Raw genomic sequence first — 16,906 nt, 5'->3', positions numbered from 1 at the left:
ACCGCCCATGTCATATCCAACGTGAGGCTCTATCACGTGCTGATCGACGGTGGGGCTGGCCTCAACATCATCAGCTATGCAGCGTTCAAGCAGCTGCAGATCCCGGAGTCCAAGCTAACTCCCTCTCGCCCATTCTCCGGAGTGGGCCCACATCCGGTGTTCCCTCTGGGGAGCATCACACTGCCGGTCACGTTCGGGACCGAGGAGAACTTCCGCACAGAGAGCATTCTATTCGATGTTGCGGAGGTGAACCTCCCGTTCAACGCCATCATTGGCCGGCCGGCACTCTACCTCTTCATGGCCATTGCTCATTACGGGTATTTGGTCTTGAAGATGCCTTCCCCTGCCGGTGTCCTCACCATGCAGGGCGACCGCACCGCTGCTGTCGCTGCAGTCGAGAGACTGCATGCTCTGGCGGCGGAGGCTGCGCGTTCCGAGGAGGACCCATCCCCCTCGCAACCCAGGGCGCCTACAAAGGCACCCAGGGTTCAGCCGTCCGATCCGGACGATGTCCCCGTGAAGACGGTCCAGATCGGGGCGGACTCCTCCAGGACCACCCGTATCGCGGGGAACCTGGAGGAGAAATAGGAAGACGCGCTCATCGCTTTCCTCTGGGCAAATGTCGACGTGTTCGCATGGGAACCGTCGCAGATGCCCGGGATCCCCAGGGAAGTGATCGAGCACAATTTGAGGATCTACCCTGACGCCACGCTGGTGCGCTAGAAGCCTCGGAAGTAGTCCGTGGAGCGGCAGAACGTCATCCGTGAAGAAGTGCACAAGCTGCTGCACGCTGGCTTCATCGAGGAGGTCCACCACCCCGAGTGGTTGGCCAATCCCGACCTCTGGCATCCATCGCACCGTCGGCTAACACGCGGCTCAGAGCGGTAGAGGTCCGACCTAGTAAACCCGGCCTCTGGCATCCATCGTGCAAAGCCATGTACATCAAGATTGCAAAGGAAAGATTTTCTCCTAGTTCTGTCTTTGTGTCAAAATTTAATTTCGCATTCTGATTCTCGAGATTTTACCTTTCTAACCCCCGCGTGGACCTCTACTCTCATTGCTACAACTAAGATTTGTATTGAGTTGCTGGACTGCCGTACAGATCCGGACCCTCTTGCTGCTGGGAGAGAGGTCCGGACCCCTAAGAACCAGCTCTGGAGAGGGGGTACTTGTTTCCTGGGGTGGTCCGGAGCCCTGTGTAGCCGCTTAGCCGGTTCTGTACCCAAAGCCTACACACTCCACCACCCTGTAACGAGTGCCCTAGTACCCGAGGCTAGGTAATTAGGGGCCTGGACCTCGTTCCAGCTCAAGAATTGGCTTCCTAAGTCCTACACGGCATGTCCACCCCTATATCTCAAAGGGTCGAGTACGACAAAGTGACCTCACCCACTGCTGCGAAGGGTCTGGGACGTTGAAGCTAGGTCTGGAAAGATCGTGCTGTTTCCTGGAGTGGTCCGGAGCCCTGTGTAGCGCCTTGGCCTGGTTCCGTACCCTAAGCCTATGCACTCCACCACTCTGTAACAAGCACTGAGCTACCTGGACCTGTGCATCTAGAGCCCCGGACCTGGTACCAGCCTGGGACCGGTCCAGGATGAGTCCCGCGGGCCTGCTACTAAGCTATAACTTTGTGGTACACAGGTTAAGCCCTGACTGGTGGTAGCCAGCCTCAAACCATTGAGCCTACTTACCAGGGGGTCCTGGCATCCGCTTCAGAGGTTTCATGCAGATCAAGGTCCAGTCTCAATGGTAGACAGACTCAAAACAACTGAGTCTATCTCCCAGGGGGCCCGGAGCATCCGCTTTGTCCCAGACATCATGAATGGATTCTGCATGCGTCAAACAGCTAAGTTGCAGTATCATTACTACCGTATAAGCGAATTTGATTCTTCTCTCTGTAGTTCTGTATGCTACACAGGGAACAAGACGCTCGCTCGCCTTGCAAACTATGCGGCACCTATGCCCAAGGAGGTCCGGAGTATCTTCTACGGCTCAGGTGGCAGACAGGTCCAAACAACTGAACCTATCCGCCAGGGGGCCAGGGCGCCGGGGTGCTGCATACCGCAAATCAGCAACTGACAAACATCTAAGTTGAAGTTTTCTTCTATTTCAAAATTTTCAACTAGTACAATGTTTGTTACATAGCGCAAAAGATACAAAGATACAAAGCCCAGCTCAAGGGTCTGCAGGCTCCCGCTTGAAGTAGGCGGCAACGAAGTCGACGACCTCCCGCACGCTGTCCCGAGCGGCGGTCTCCGTCTCCGCGATAGGACCATCGACCACGGGCATCAGCGAGATGGCCGGGTCGTGGCTCCGGAGGCAGGTCAGGATGTGCTCCGCCACCATCCGGATTAGCTCGCGACCCTCGGCTTCGAGCTGACCAGCAAGGACCGGCTCTAGACGCCGGAGCCTATCCGAAGCAGAACTCAGCACTGGGAGGGCGTCAGCTATCGAAGCTGGCAGCTCCGCCACCTGGATTGGGCTCATTCCAAGTGGCACCAGTGCTAGGCTCGCTTCGGCCGCCCAGTCAGCGATCCGCTGGGCCCCCACGCGCTGGTCCTCCTGGTGCTTCCGGACCGCCTCCTGGACCGCCTCTTGCATCCGGGAGTCCAGAGCCGTGGCCACCTCCACCTCGCGGGATCTCTCCTCGAACTCGGCCTTCCTCTTCTCCGACCACTCCTTCAGCTTCTTGAGGGAGTCCCGCTGGCGCCCAAGTTCCTTCTCTATGCCGGTGGCATGGGACTCCCGCTTGGAGAGGGACTTCCGGTCCTCCTCCAGCTCCGCCTCGGCAACGGCCAGCTTGCTGGCCCTCTCCTCCAACTGTTTCTGCCATCCAGCTAGGGTCCCAGAGAGCTCGTCCAGCTCCTGCTTGTGGATCTCGAGACCCTGGCTGCGGGTCTCAAGCTCGGACTGCTGGGCAGCAAGCCGACTCTCGAGGTCGGACCGCTGAGCCGCGAAGCTAACAACCTCCAGGGCGAAGGTCTCCTCCCGCTGGGCTAGGGCCTTCTCCCGGCTCGATACTGCAACCTCCCGGTTGAACACCTTCAGAAGGTTGGCTCGGTAGGCCTCTTGGTCGGCTTTGAGCTTTGACCGGGCTTCCGCAGCACGGGAGGCTTCCGCCTTCATGTGCGCTTCCAGGCGGGTGTGCCAGTCGGAGAGGCGCTGGCGTTCGCTCTCCAGGGCAGACCACTCCCGCCGGAAGGCCGCCTCGGCGGAGGAGGTTGCCTCCTCTATCGACCGCCGGATCTGGATCAGCACCTGGGGAAGGGGAGTCGCTTCCTCCTCCGGGGGTTGGAGCTGCAGGAGCTGCCTGCCAAAGACCACCTCCAACTCCTCCTCTGCAACAGGACCGGAGCTGGAGGTGGGAGCTTCCGGTACAGACATCGGGGCCTCAGTAGACGTTGTGCCCGCAGCGGCTGTGCCCAGCAACGGTGCCCCCACCACCGCCGTATCAGGTACGGCTGCGCCCAGCTCCTCCGCCGCCGCTGCGTTGGGCGCGGCTGCGCCCAGCACCGGTGCCTCCGCCGCCGCTGCGTCGGGCGTGGCTGCGCCCAGCCGCGGCGTCTCCGCCGCTGCTGCGTCAGACGCAGCTGCGCCTAGCACCGGTGCCTCCGCCGCCGCTGCGTCCGCTGCGCCCGTCGCCACCGCGTCGGGCACCACCGGGCTAGCAGAGGTCGCTGCACCTGAGGTTCCCGCTCCCGCTGACGCTCCCTCTGTCGTCGCAGAGGTCCCGGTCGCCTGGGCACCAGCCGACGAGCCGGCGATGGTAGAAGAACTGCTGGGGCGAGGAGACCTGGCAACAAAGTGGAGAAGCCTTCAGCAAAAAGCAGAGCACCTGGCACAAGGGAAGAGAGCAGGCTAACACTAACCCAGAAGTGCCGGGTACCCAGCGTCCTCGGAGGCCCGACCTCCGCTCCTGCTATTGCTACTGCTCCCGTGGCTGCTGCTGCTGTTGCTGCCGGCGGGAGGTATCTCTCGGTGGCGATGGTGGCGGCGCAGTCGCCCCGGAGGACCCGCGAGGGCCGGCAGCCCGGGAGCTACCCTGGCCCGCGCTCTCAGCGGTCCTCTGACGCTTCGCGGCGGGTTCCGTGACCAGGGTCCCGTCGCCCCTGAGTAACCTGCGCCGGCCTGCGTCTCCTGACGATGTGCCGGAGCTGCCCCGCACCTGGCTGGAATCGGCTGTGGCGTTGCTACTGGCCACGGCCTGCTTCCCCTTCGTAGTAGGCCTGGACCCCACGGTGCTCTGCGTAGCTTGATCCCTGGACGCGCCAGGGATCCGGAGCCCACGGTTCGGATCGCCTCCGGTCTGGCGTGGGGCCAGCCCCCCGTCGTCAAGAGTTGGCAGGGTAGCCAGCACCGCCACCCTCGCGGAGTCCTCGCAGAGGGGGACAATAGCCTGGGGAAGGATCAGGTTCTCCAGGATGAAGGCGTCCCCCGTCACAGCCCACACCAGGACCTCCAAGGCTTCCTGAGTCAGGTCGCTCCCCTCTCCGTGGTGGGTCCTGCTGCAGTCGTTGAGGCCGGTGAAGCTCCAAGCAGGGCGCAGGCGCTGCTTCAGGGGGGCGATCCGGCGCTTCAGAAAATCTCCGAGCACGTGCCACGAGGTGAGGCCGCTCTCCGCCAGCGACCTGATCTTGCCCAGCACAGAGTCGAATTCTGGCTGCAGGGACGGCTTGGCCCTCCAGGATCCACGGTCGGTGGTAGGTCCCTCGGTCGGCAGGGCGAGGCGCTCGTTGGCTTCGGTGGTGGCGCCACTCCTCCCACTTCCCGCTAGTAAGGCCGGGAATATAAGGCGTCAGCAGGTCACTCCTCATCTGGAAGTAGTACCCCCCACTTCATCCTTGCTCCTTCCGGACTTCACCAGGACGAAGAAGTAGCGGAAGAGGATGACGCAGGGCCGCACTCCCACGAACATCTCGCACAAATGCACGAAGATGGACGTCAGGAGGAGGGAGTGGGGCGTGAGGTGCTGAAGTTGGAGGCCGAAGTCTTCCAGCAGCAGCAGCAAGAACGAAGAGATTGGCAGCCCCACGCCGGTGGAGATGTGCGAGGTGAATAGCACAAACTCTCCGGCACGGAGGTTGCCAAGGGGAACCGAGCCTGCTCGGACCCCCAGCCGGTCTCCTGAGCACTCCACCCAAGCAGGCGGCGCACCGTGTTCAACTCCTCCTCGGACTGGAAACGGCGGGGATGAGCAAGGGATGCCATCTCTCTGTGGAGGTGAGGAGCAGCCTGCGTGGGGGAGCAAGGGGCAAGGAAAGCTCGAAGGCAAAGGGGCGCAAAGGTTGGAAGGAAGAAGGCGAATGCGGGAAAGTAACCGCGGTATGCGGTTCGCCCCATTATAAAGCCTGACTCAACCGGCGCGCCCCGGAACCGTCGCTAGAACGCAAGCGACGCCCGCACCTAGTGTTAACCGCCGGCCCATGACAAGGGGGCCCAGGCCCATCTATCAGGGAGGGCAGGTAACCAACAAAGGTGTGAAAAGGCGGAAGCTGAGCTGACGTGCGCGTATTAAGCGCTGGCGTGGCCGAGCTTTTCGGGAACTGCGCCGGTGGTAAATGTACCGTTTACTCCGGCCGCAATAATGCCGAGCGTCGCACGCGTGACGAGGTGAACCACTGTGCGTGGGGGCCATGAGTCAGTAAGCCGTTGCGATGTGATGAGGCAGCAAACAACCCGACAGATGGTCAAAGCCGGTCAAGGCCCCTGCAGTAAGAAGCTTCAAGCTATGCAGAGCCAAATCTCAGTAGTGGCCCCACCAGCGGGTTCGTACCTCCCCTAAGGTGGGCCCGGGGGCCACTGTCGGTACCCTGTAATAGGGATACCCACTCTTACTGCGGCAAGGCAGGACCCGCGTAGTTATCCGTAACTGCGCGCAAAGGACGGAGTAGCCAGGCCCCACGGGTCAAGCTCTTTCCTCACCAAGCCAATGGCCCCGGACCCGTCCTCCGCCTGGGGATGGGTCCGGAGATGCCACGTGCCCCTAAGGAAGGAAAACTCCGAGCTGACAGCCGAGGCCTCGGACCCCCCATAGGGGTCCGGGACCTCCTGCGTCCATCCGGACCTCCCTTACCGCGTGGGGGTCCGGAGCTCTGTCGTCGCAGAGCGCGGGACAGCCTTTGCCAGGCCTCACTGTGCATCGCGTATTACCAAGGTACACAGTGCAGCCGCCTGTGCCGCACCCGCGCAGAGCCGTCTGCCACATTAATTGGATACGACGGCACGTCACTTTTCCATCATGCCTCCTATGCCGCAAGCTACGCGGCCCGTTCAGCTACGTGGCAGGCGACGCCGCTAGCTATGCCTGGCGCCGCTCCGACAAGATAGCGCCTGGACACGCCGGACGGAGGATTCCGGGAGCAGGCAATGGAATCCAGGAGAGGGATCTCCTTCGCCTGTGACGCCATAATTATGAACAGTACGTTATCTTGTACTGCATCGTTGAGCCCACCTGTCGGGGTCCCAACGGCCATGTACGCGCCCCCTTGAGATATAAAAGGGAGGCGCTCGCTGTACACACACAGGCTCTCGCGGACTCTCTCGAGGCAAGGGAATACAACACACAATGGACGTAGGGTATTACGCTCCGGCGGCCCGAACCACTCTAATCCCGCTGTGTTCATCGTGTTCTTGAGCGAGATCGAACTTGGACTAGATAACCCCCGAGTACACACCCTCTGGGCTTAGGCGGGTGCCTTCCGCCACCCGGCTGTGGTTTGCAGCACCACGACAGGCGTGATTGGTATCATCAACAGATTTAAAATCTTGTAGATGTAGGTGCGCCCATTCATAGTTAGCATGTGGCAAAATTACACTCTTTCGCTGTTCGTAGCGCCTTTTAAGGGCTAACCACAATGTGCGTGGGTTTTCTTCCATGAGATACTCAATTTTGAGATCAGAATGGATGTTGTTTCTGAGTAATAATAATGCCGATGCTTTAATATAATCTGGAATTGGTGGTGCATTTTCTGGTTGTTCATTTAGAACCGGCAATAATCCTCGGGATGACAGGCTAAGTTTCATGTCTAATGCCCATGTTGGATAGTTGTGTCCATCAATTGCAAGTTCTTCAGGATCTTTGTTGGCCATAAATACCTACATTTATAAACCATAGATTTGATTAATTTACACAAAGTGCAAATAAAAAAATCATTATGGTTATGTGCAATAAATTGGTAAATGCAGAAATATTTTAAAACAAGTTGATACTTGTATGTTAGTGTGGACCTCATATTTGGAAAATTAATTGTGGTTTGGGTAGTCACTGTTTAGGTGTAGACCCATTATCATTTTCCATACCTTAATATTGGGTACGCACGTTGAAAATAATCTCTATGTATTAGACATAGAGTTGATCTTGCAGCAGCATATATATCATGCTACCTTGTGTATGACCAATATTAATTATGGAATATAGTAATTATATACGTATATTTATCCAAGTAGTGATATTGGGTACGCACGTTGAAAATAATCTCTATGTATATGACATAGAGTAGATCTCGCAGTAGCATATAGTCACGCTACCTTGTGTATGGCCAATATCAAACTCTGGACTTTATCGTATTTATGCTAATTAAACCACAATAAAATTTATCCAAAACATAACTTAAATTTATTCAAATTATAGACAAATATATTCAAATAAAAATGAGGTAATCACTTGAGTTTTGCATTTTTTTTATTCCAACATGTTGTCATATGGTCGATTTAGGAGTTATTTATTTTATTAAGCATATGAATATAAACTATAATATGGTTTAACATATGAAAATAACTCAAAAAATTTGCAAGTAATAGGGAATGTATGAGGACAAACACACTGACATTTGCAATTATTCCATCACTCCAGGGTGCAGTTCACAAATGGTAGAGTTACACAGTGCGGGTTCTGTAAATACATTGAAACCCGAGGGTGACAACGAAAATATGTTGTACACTGGTCTCTGCTAAGGATGAAACTGCGAATATCTAGAGCCCTTGGGACTTATTCTTGAATTAGAATTACTAGTACCCGGACTCAGCCTCAGTACCTTTGCTTCACAAAGGCACGCTGTACCTTTACCTGCCATATCCAGCGTCCATTTCAAATCTAACAGCTCTCAGCACTCCCAAGAGAAGATAGCAGGATACAACGGAAACACCTACACATTCAGACTAAACAGTTTGAGTTTTGTACCAAACATTCAGATTTTTATACTACTATATATTTCTCTAAAAAATAGTTAATTCATAAATAGAGTGTCAAATCCAAGGTGCCTCACATGACAGGAAGCAAAGCATGCATTTCCAAGCATTCTAAGTGACATTTACAGGACATCACAAACACATGGAATTCTGAATCATTCAAACAGAATTTTAGGGAACAAATAGGAAATATTCAGTAGTAAAATAGACACATCTATCATCCCCTGAACTCTTTAAGAACTTGCCCCAATTAACAAGTTCATACTTTATATCTTCAGGACACTAACTGAAATAGATACAAAAGGAAAGGTATTGTCTGTCTTGCAGCTGCGGGCTTATTACAACATATATTGTTCATTCTAGTGCAATAGACCAGCAGCTGAACCTTTCAAAGTAAAGGCCATTTCACTTGTACAATTAGGCCACAAAATGCTATAGTTAGCTAACCAAATACTGTGGTTAGGTATGTCCAAAATCACTAAGTTGGAATCCACATTCTAGAACTGATTTTCATCACCAAGATCACAACTTGGAGATGTTAGGAGTTCGGTAAAAATTCCTAAGCTGCGAATGATACTGCATTTTTGAAGCTCCACAGGTGCTCCTTTGTTGCTGTCACCATTCTCTTCTACTTGGGGATGTACACCATCATCTTTCTTTTGCTCCTAGCAATGCAAGTTAAATTAATTATTTTATGAATGAATGACAATAACATGTAAGAGTGTGCAGGTTCAATGGAACAAATACCTTTGCTGCTTTTTTTGTTTGTTTGGTAGATTTAGCTGGCTTAGGCTTCCTTTTTTGCAACTTGTCAATCCAAGATTTTTTCCTCTTTGAACTTTTCGGCTGGACCTCCTTTTTCTTTAGCTGTGCTGCACTGACCAAGTTATTTCTCTGCTGCACATTGGGCTCAACATTTTCTTGGTCATTACATGAATTTTTCATGGGAGCAATCAATGCAATGAGTTTATCCTCTAGCTGTGCATCAAGGCAATCAAGTCCATTGTCTAACATCAAACAACACTCTGGATAATTCGCTGCTTTGTATGCCAAATTGAGGAACTTATGAGACAAAGATCTGTACCAAAGATGAGCTTCCAACTTAGGATTTGCTACCACGTTCCTTCCTTGACTATCTTGTATATTTCCTTTGCATGCTTCTCTAGTCCATCTCGGTAATATATAATGTGCCGCAATGTCTTTGTGTTAATTAAATCAAGAACTTTCAAACCATGTGCACATAATATTCCAGTTCTACTGAACATTCCACAGCTACAGGACACAATTTGCTTTGAAGGATCACATGTAACTATGCGCTCCTCCTCAAAGCTACCACCATTTAAACTCCCAATAGCAATGCCATATGTATTTCCATCCAATACCTTACTGCATGCAGCCATGGATCTTTCATATTCACTTTGGAAAGCTTCAAAAATAGCTGGAGTATACACTTTGCTTGCTTGCATCAGCATAGGTGTGCTCATTAGTCTTCTTGGTATTTTTTGAACCTCACATCAAAGCCCATACGGCCTCCATATGCCACCCAAAACTGCCAAGCTTCATCTAGATTTTTGAACCTCAATCCAACTTGAGGCGCCCCCTTCTCGGATTCTATCATTTGCCTTCCACAAGCTGCTAGCAAAATGTAGCCCAGCGAGGAAAGAACAGAAGTGCACATAAGAAAAAGCATATATCGTGAACTAAAAGGAATGAATCAAGCAGGAGCATTTGAATATGTAAATCCAACAAACAATATTAATCGAATTGCTAGCAGTGTATCACACAAGCATTGCACATTCAGGCAAAAAAACACAACTAGCTAGGAACTATAGCTATTGGCATCAAGACTATTGCAGATCTCAGAAAAAAAACAGCATATTGTTATTGTGTCATACCTAAAACCCTGAAACCCCTCGCTGTAGATCGAACCTAGAGGAAGCAGCGTCCCTCCCCTTCACGGCGTGGTAATGGCTCCTCTCCTTCAGCTCTAGTACCTCCGAATCGACGCCTCGCAGCCTACTGCTCTCCTCTGGCGCGACGCGGCGCAGATCCCTCCTTCCTCCCGTGCGGCGCGGCGCAGGCCACCTCCCTCCTCCCGCGCGGCGCGGCAAGGCCGCCTCCGTCCTCCGGTGCAGCGCGGCGCAGGCCGGCACGGAGGGCGCGGAGGGCGCGAATCCGACGCGGAGGGCGCGAATCTGCACGCCCACCAGACCTCTCGCGCGCCCAAATGGCCGTGGCCCTCGCTTCGGCCCTGCCCCCGTGCCTTTCTTTTGTTTTTTTTGTTGTTGAATCGGCTTTGCCCTTGGATGACTAGTGGACGCACGCGATGGAGCAAAAGACGCAACGTGCCTTTACAAAGCAAAGGTACTGGAGCTGAGTCCCATTTTTTTAGCCGCTCTGGACGCAGCAAGTTCTTCATCCGCACATGCAGTTTTGGGCGCTAGGCATGTGAGGTCCTGCGGTCAGCAGAGAAGCCAGTAAAGATAAGGTTCAGTGACCCGTGCTTCTACAGCCATCTTCTCCGCTGCCGCTCCCCAATCGCCGCTCCGCCACCACATCGAGCCAGCCTACGCCGGCGAATCCTCCCCCGAGGTGGGTGGAGGAGAACTCCTGCTCCTGGTGGATGCCGTTCGGGAGGCGCCGGGCCGCTTCGCCGTGGAGCACATTCACCCAGGTGCGGATGAGGCCCGGCCTCCGATTTGCCGCCGCCGTCGCAGTTGAAGAAGGGGGCGGCTCCTCGGCGCGCCGCCATGGTGTAGCCGCGCACAGGGCCGCCGGCATCGTTGCCGTATCCGCCGAGGGCCGGGGGTGCCGGAGTCGGTGACCGCACCGCCGCGGGATGGAACCCCGGGATGAAGTCAAGGTTGGAGCGGCGTGGTTCCGGCGTGGAAGACGATGCAGCGGGCGTCGGCAAGGGGAACAGACAGCGTGGCGGCATTGCAGGGGCGGCGACTTGGCGCTGTGGCATCGGGGTCGTGGCCAGACGCAGAGGAGGCGGAGCCGGCATCGCGGCCTGGCGTGGTGGACGCGTCGCGGTTCAGGGGTGAACGACGGCCGCCGACGCACATGGCATGAAGACGGCGATCACCACGGCGAAGTCCTCCGGCGCGCAGAGGTGCGGCGAGGCGGTTTCCGTCATGAGGGTGCCCGTTGCCGCGGCGTGGAGGGCGGATTCCAGCGTTCTGTACTCGAGTGTCGCGGCGGCCATGGTGCACAGGCCGACGCCGACGGTGAGGTTCCAGGATGGGGCGACGCCGCACTTGACGAAGGACGTCGCAGAAGGCACGAACAAGGAAGGTTCACGGGTGTGTTCCTGGGCGCCATTGTACTCACCTTCGGATGGTTGAGGCCACAGGGCCTCCCCCTGTTCGTCGTTCTCGTCGAGATCCAAACCGGCGATAGAGCGGTTCGTGCTGATAACGTATTAAAGGTAAACTGTGGTTTGGATGAATGATTCTCGTTAAGTGAACAGTGATTAGAGCAACTCGAACAGATTGATATTTCTCTTTTTCTTTTTCACTTTTTCTCAATATAGGAGATCGATGTTAAAAAAACTTGCTCTAGCAGATTGATTTTCTATTTTTCTTTCCTCTTTATTTTTTTTCAATTCCTAATAATTTCTCTCCAATCCCCAATAGAAATGGGAGACATCACATCTCCCTTTTCATATAAAAAGGGGGAAATCAATCTGTTAGAGCACTTTTTCTATATATGTTGAAATTGAGAGGGGATTTCTCTGTATGATGAAAAAAAAGAAAAGATCAATGTGTTGGAGTTGCTATTACACGCTTATACTCGGGAACAGACGCGCTAGTTCGGAAGGGGTGTCCCCTTACGAACGGCTCATTCTTGTACGGACGCATCCTGTCATTAGCGGACGCTAATGATGGGATTAACTAACTAAGTCACGTGGTAATCTCGTGATTAACTAATTAATCACACGTTAATTATTTCTAACAGTTTTGCGGGCTCTCACCACGAGGGGGGCGCCGCGGCTGGATGTGCGGGTGCGGCCAAGTGCCAAGCGGCTGAATCTGGACGGGTCTGGCTGTTCGGCTTGGGAGTGCTGAGGATTACTGCTCCTCGCGTGGTGGCGTGCCTCCGCTATGAATGTGCAATATATAGCGGCTGAGTTTATTCTCCGGTGTGTCTCTGACGTCTGATACTGGGAGAGGCAATTTGTGAGGCAAGATTAGCGAGGCGTCATCGGCTTGTGCGTGGTACGGGCGGTGGGGCGGGGGTAAAACTGATAGAAATCTGAGAGGAGGAATATGAATGATCTCTTACCAGTAAGGTCAGAGAACGATTCTATTGATTGCCAATACGAGTGGTCAATGTTTGCAGTCTTAATATTATAGTTTTTTCTATTCAGAAACCGTGGACCAAATTACTTTTTATACTATATAGTACAACTCAGATACTCATAACATACGCATACTCACCTTTATAAAAGCACGAACGCAAATTCTATTTTTATGAACATCCTCGAAGATTAAGCTGGTAAATTTTTGAGATTGATGAAGTTATTATTTTGTTAAATAATGTATTAAGTTGAAATGGCTACAAAAGTAGTGAATAAAGAGATCTCGTGTGCTATATGCTTATGTGCATGTTTACTTTTTTCACACATCTATTTTAGGTTCATGTAATTTGTTCATCAGACACTTATTTATTCGTGCACCAAATTGCATTCGCGCAATGCTAATGAGTTTAGGACGGCTGAAGTTAAAAGGGGTTGCAGAGGTAGAATGTGAGGTTGTCCAACTGGGGTGGTTGTCGTCCAGACCCGGTGGCTTAGCACCAACTAGTAATGATGCTGCGTGTCTCTAATCCTAGATGATTGATGCAAGAGGTAACACAGTAACGCAAGGGTTTATCCTGGTTCCGGCCACGGGGCCGTACGTCCAGCAGGGTGTGCGAGTGCACTGTATTATCTTGCACCGGAGTGCCTATAGTAGGGGAGTACAAGCGAGACGAGAGAGGAAGGGAAGCTCCCAAATCTCTGCTAAAGTTGTCGGTACCCCAGGACTGGGGTACCCCCTCTTGCTGCGTCTAGGCAAGAGTCTCGTAGTTATCCTTAACTACGCTCTGACGGCCGAGCAGCCGGACCCCTGTGGTCCTGAGCCCTACTCTCCCGGCAAACGGCCCCGGACCCGCTCCCCGCTTGGGGAGGGTCCGGTGACGCCACGTGTCCCAAGAGGAGGGGAAGCCCCGAACCGGCGGCCAGGGGTCCGGACCCCCCCTAGGGGTCCGGGACCTCCCCGCGCCTGTCCGGACCTCCCAGGCGCATAGAGCCAACATACCGCCGGGGTGGTCCGGTGGCTACACGTGACCAGCAGGTGCGGGCGCAGGCGCGGGTCTTCCACTGGAAGGCTCGCCCACTCACGCATTCCGTGCGGGTGGTTGTGGCGTGCTCTGCCACCGCGGAGCGCGGGGCAGCCTTTGTCAGGCCACACTATAGACCGCGTGTTACCAGGGCGCACAGTGCAGCCGCTGGCGCCGCCCACGCCGCGTATGTCAGTCTACCATGCCAGTTGGACACGACGGCTCGGTTTCGCCCATTATGACGCCTACACGGTAGCCTCGACAGACTACGCCGCAAGCTACACTACCTCAACGGACGCCTCGCCGATGGGACAAGAGCAGACCCCCTCGGTCAGAGAGTCTACCAGACGATGAAGAGTATCCGGCAAGAGATTCTCTATCACTATACCACCATTAGTATCTATCTAGTATAAATACATCATCGTTGGGCCCACCTGTCGGGGTCCAACGCCTGTGTACGCGTCCTCCTTGCTCTATAAAAGGGAGACGCCCGCTAGAGAAGGACTCAAGCCCGGCTGGGCAGAGGATAGACCCATTCATACTAAAAGCAATACATCACACAGTGGAAGTAGGGTATTACGCTCCGGCGGCCCGAACCACTCTAAACCCGAGTGCTCTTGCGTTCTTGCCCCCAAGCTAGATCGGCCTAATCGCTTAGCGCTTTCCTGAGTATTCTCCCTCGGGGATTAGGCGGGTGCATTCCGCCACCCGGCTGTGGGTACCCTAAAAAGCCCCCGACAAAAGTGATTGGGGCAAGTGCCAATATCGGGGAGAGTGAACGAGTGTGCTCTGCGAGGCGTGTGCGTGTGGATGAGCGTTAAGCGGATCCAGCCCCCTTGGGATGGAGCCCGCCTCCTCCTTTTATAGGCACAAGGAGGGGCGGTGTACATGTACGGAGTGATCTCTGAAGTCGTCGTCTTCTCCCCGAATCGTGGGGGTGTAGTGGATGATCACTGTAGGAAGTACACTGTGGAGCATGGCATTGGGCGTGATGGTCGTCCTGGGAGGCCCCTTTGGCCCTGCGAAGAATTCGCTGGCGCCCCGTGGCGTAAGTAGACGGAGTGGCGTCTTCTGTAGATCGTATTGTCCTCCGCGTCTAACCAGGGGGAGCGCCGAGGGTCCTGCTGACGGTGGTCTTTCGCTGGTCAAGGGCCATACACCGTTCGAGGGTTTTCCCCATGCTTCGCCGAGGGTCATGCAGAGGGAGAAGTACAAGGAGTAGGCAGCACATCGGTGGGAGCAGTGTCAGGCACGTCCGCACAGCGCGTCGCAGTTTCGCACAGGGCCAGAATAGCGCCGGGAATAGTGGCACAGTGACAGGAGTTGGCGGACGGGACACCGGTCACACTCGCTGTGCGGCATGGCGGCCTGACGCCGTCTGACTCCCGCGCTTCGCGGTGGAGTGGTTGGCATTAAATGCTCTTGTCAGTCGGGTGGGTGAGTAGATGGGTTGCTGTTCCGTCTGTCGAGGGGTGGCCTCGAGTGAGGCGGAGTTTCCCCCCGAGCCGAGGCCCCGCGGAGGGCTCGGCTGAGGGGGTCTCGAACGAGGCGGAGACATCTTGCTTTTCCGAGGGTAGGTCTCCTACCCTTGAGCGAGGCGGAGATGGAGCGCGCTGCTGGAGGCCTCGGCGGGGAGGCCTCGAGCGAGGCGGAGATTGTTCTGTGGGTTCGGGGAAGCCTCGGATGGGCCGTACGCGAAGCTGGGCTGTGGGCCAAGTGTGGACAGGGCTTCTTGGGAGCCGGGAGAGGTTTTGGGTGCTGTGGGGGAGCTGGTGGAGCTCCATGATGTCCGGGTGCAGAGTGACGACGGAGGTGTCATCATTGGTGGCTTCGACGACTTCTTCCTCTCCAGGATCGCCGTCGAGTAGTCCTTCTTCTCCTGTTGCTTAATTGCATTTTGCGCTTTTGAGGGCGTTTTAGTCCCGAAGTTAGGGTGCCCCTGATGGTGGTACCCGATAGCAGCCCCCGAGCCTTTGTAGAAATGGGTATCAGTCCTGCAGAGGCTTGATCCCTCGGAGCAGTGACTCGGGTGCTAACCTTCGGGGTTAAGTTCTGAAAGAGCATCTAGGCCCTAGTGGGTTTTGGAGCATTGATTGACAAACACGATTAAAGGACTAACTTGTTTGCATAAGATTATGAACAGGTATTTAATTATGAAATGTGTATTAAAAGAGATAGCTCAAGTATTGCAAGCAAGCGTGTTTATCCCATTGGTATAATGTGTATGTGACAAGCAAAACAAGAAAAGAGAAATAGAGCAAAGTATTCATGATTGATATAAAGGCTCTAATATTTGCGAAGGCTTGTTTTGATCTATGATGGGATTCAAAGTGACAAGTAAAGATTTTGTGAATGAGATGTGATATGCTTATGCATAGTCTCAAATATAGAAGATCTTGTCACATGTGATAAATGGATGTTAACTTGAGATGCAAGCAAGGCAAAAGAGAATGAGACATGAGTTGATACATATATGATGTCTCAAATTGGAAGGCTTGCATACAAGATTAAATTGAGAATTCAAATTGACAATGAAGATTTCATGCATGACACAAATCAATATGAGTTCAAGATGGACGGCTAGGATAAAGGTAGAGGACCGAGAGGCGTGTTTCAAGAGGCTACGCAAGCGATGACTTGGGGGGGGAGTAAAGAAACCGATACGGGTCAAAGGCCAGAGATCCTAGAGTCATGAAGAGCTCTATGTTGAAGAGTGTCATTATTCAAGAAAAGAAGGTGACTTGTGAATCAAGGTGGATTTCATTCCTATGCAATTCAAAGATTCAAAGTCACTAGCTCAAAGCGGGTATGCTCAAAAGAAAGAAGATGTTGATGCCCTCACGATATTGATCGAAGAAAAATCGGCATGATCATGTTATGAAGAAGCTCAAGTAATCGTGGAAATTGTATATTTCATTTATACACTTGAGTATAGGTATGCCGTACTATCAAGAGAGATGTAACATCAGTAGGTTTAGGCAATACCAAAAGTGCTCAAACCAGTTCCTAGAGAGTTTAGCCTAAGGAGACCGGTCAGACCGGTCTGAGCAGGGTGAGCCTCCAACGGCTAGTTTTCAAAACTGACCGGTCTGACCGGTCTAACACTGACAGGGCAACGGCTAGTTTTGTGAGAAGGGGTATTTCTACCCCATGACTTCACCCATTCGTGGGTGCTGATGCTAGAACATTTCAGAACATCTTGAGAGCCTTGTGAGCACTTGGAGAGTCCTCCCCAACCTCTCTTTGTGAGAGTTGCTTGATTCAAGGTGAATCTTTGAGTTGGGTTGAGTGAATCCATTCCTTGAGAGTCATTTGAGCAAGAGAGAAACATCCCAAGCTTTGAGCACTTGAGGTTGCGTCGGCCAACTCGATTGAAGCATTTGTTACTCTTGGAGCA

The 16,906-nt window shown here is 53.5% G+C and overlaps 1 long non-coding RNA gene across 1 annotated transcript; it reads right to left on the bottom strand.

Moving 5' to 3' along the window:
• Positions 1-8,316: 8,316 nt before the first annotated feature.
• Positions 8,317-10,014, bottom strand: LOC120664940. Its single transcript, XR_005671059.1, has 2 exons — positions 8,932-10,014; positions 8,317-8,849 (listed from the first exon to the last, which is right to left on the bottom strand). It is a non-coding gene; the product is annotated as an uncharacterized LOC120664940 (long non-coding RNA).
• Between the last annotated feature and the right edge of the window lie 6,892 nt (positions 10,015-16,906).

Source organism: Panicum virgatum, chromosome 3N (assembly GCF_016808335.1).
Source record: "Panicum virgatum strain AP13 chromosome 3N, P.virgatum_v5, whole genome shotgun sequence".
Taxonomy (NCBI): Eukaryota; Viridiplantae; Streptophyta; class Magnoliopsida; order Poales; family Poaceae; genus Panicum; species Panicum virgatum.
This window is presented reverse-complemented; position numbering and strand designations above follow the sequence as displayed.